We start from the raw sequence: 2,239 nt of genomic DNA, 5'->3' as shown, positions 1-2,239 counted from the left end.
AGTGTGATTTAAGAGGTTTTACTAATAGATACTCCTAAATGTAAGTCTTAAGTTTAACACAACTAATAACTACTCCTAAATGCAAATATTAATTCTAAAGATAACCCTTTTTGGATGAATTGGTTTGAAAAATTTTGAGATATTAAAAACTACTATTCTTACGTAATGAATTGGATAATGTAAGGGAATGAGATGCATTAAATATTATATGTGCCAAATATGAGCAATCCTATTCCTTACTCTTTGGTCCAGGCATAAAGAACATTGACTAATCCTATGCTTGTTTCCTGAATCCGTGGCTAAGCTGGGAGGATACCGGCTCTCACTTTGGAGCTCCCACATTCCCCTTGCCTGAGGGCTAACATCTCCACTTCAGTTTCTAAATCTTAGGACCAAATTGGGGATTTTAGTCTGTCACCCTAAAATCTCCAATTTTATGCCCATCAATGTATATTTCCATGTTTATTTGCACTCAACTCCCATAAATGTCACCATCCATAGAATTTGAATGTGGTTCCACTTTGTTGAGAATTACACCGCCCTTTCGGATCAATGAAATTACAACAAATTTTACACTACAACGGGCCCTTGTTATAATGTAAATGAAGTGCAAGTAAAAACCATCACATTTATAACTAAATCTTCTTCTAACAAGAATCTCAAAATCCTAAACATGAATTATGCTCGTTTCAAAAGAAAAGTAAAGTGAAAACAATAACATAATCTTCTCATGCCACTATTTCCAAAGAAGAAGAAGAAAGAGTAAGAGAAGCCCATCACAAAGCACGAAGAAAACACAACAGAAACTTCATTTAACCAAAGCAAATCCACTAGATAAGTGTTTACAAAAATCAAAAGATAATGAAGAACACAATACTTAGTTTTTTTTCCCTTTGAAAGAAAGACGAATATCTCTCCTACAAAGTCTCCTGCCGATCCATGCAATGCTAGAACATCTCCTTACAAATTCTCTCAAAATCTCCTCTCCAATCTCTCCAAACGGGTAGAAATCTACATTTCTACTCCTATTCTAAAAACCCTAAATTTTCTCCACACTTTTCCTAACATTCCTCTCACAGAAAAACTCTAAAAATAGCCACTTTTCTAACCTAAATTCGTTCTTTTAAAGTGTAGGGAGGAAGTTTGAAGAGTTGCCACAAGAATCCTTTCAAAAAGCGTCCAAAAATGTTGAATTTCGGCCCATAACCGCCAAAAGTCGGTCCATAGTCGTTCCAGGCACCGTCGGCGGGCTCGAGGGTCTCGTCGGTGAGCTTTTTTTTCATTTTTTGGTCTTCTCAGGTAAATCTCATCGTTGGCATCGTTCTGGGCGCCATCAGCGAGCAGACTATGCAGCTTCACCGTTTCGCTTCGTTTGGCTCCGTTTTAGCTCTCTCCTTTTTAGCTCTGTTTCGCCTCATTTCAGTTGCATTGTGTTCCTAACAGATAGCCCTACAAGAAAGCATGAAAACAACTTTCCTTTAAAGTGTAATCTCATTCAAAAATATGCAAGAAGTGTAAAAGAGATTAAACATCGAAAGACTTATAGAAAGGTGACAGGGCAAAATTTCATTTCGTGCTTGTTTTTGCTCCCAATTGCACCGTTTTTGTTTCTTTTTCTACAAAAGTTCATTTCTTGTACCGGAAACCAAAAATATGCAAAATAACTTTCTTTAAAGAGCAATATCATTAAAATTAAGCATAAAATGTATATGAAAAATTAAGCATTTCTTAGGCGTGTCACCATCCACATAGCCGCTGACTCAACCCACGCTTTATGTATCAAAGTGTTGTTTAGCTTCATCTCAACCATCCATTTGATATACGCGCCATCCGCGTCTTTGTCCCCAACTAGTGTGGCCCATAATCGTTAACCCTAAAACCTTAAGATCTCCCTCATTTCTCAACCAACTGACCTTGGGTTTGATTCTATAGACTCGTCTAAGTAAGACAAACATATCCATACGATAAACATGCCATTAAATTAACCCTAATCACATGGAGAATCAAAATAGGCTCGGGAAGAGGGGAAGTTCAATACCTTTGCTCTGAGAAGGGAAGCTTCAATCAGAGGTGCTCGACATGTTCGTGGAGGTCCAAGGAGGCTAGGGATTGGGCCTCTGGTCATGGTGAAAGGTTTAGACACAAATTCAATCAAGGCCAAATTTGGGTGTTGATCAAAGGCTAGTGTAGAGGCTCTCTGTGATGGGGCTTTGATGGGGCTTCTTCTCCTCTCACTGTG

This window comes from Phalaenopsis equestris, unplaced genomic scaffold (genome assembly GCF_001263595.1).
Source record: "Phalaenopsis equestris unplaced genomic scaffold, ASM126359v1 Scaffold000037, whole genome shotgun sequence".
Lineage (NCBI taxonomy): Eukaryota > Viridiplantae > Streptophyta > Magnoliopsida > Asparagales > Orchidaceae > Phalaenopsis > Phalaenopsis equestris.
This window is presented reverse-complemented; position numbering follows the sequence as displayed.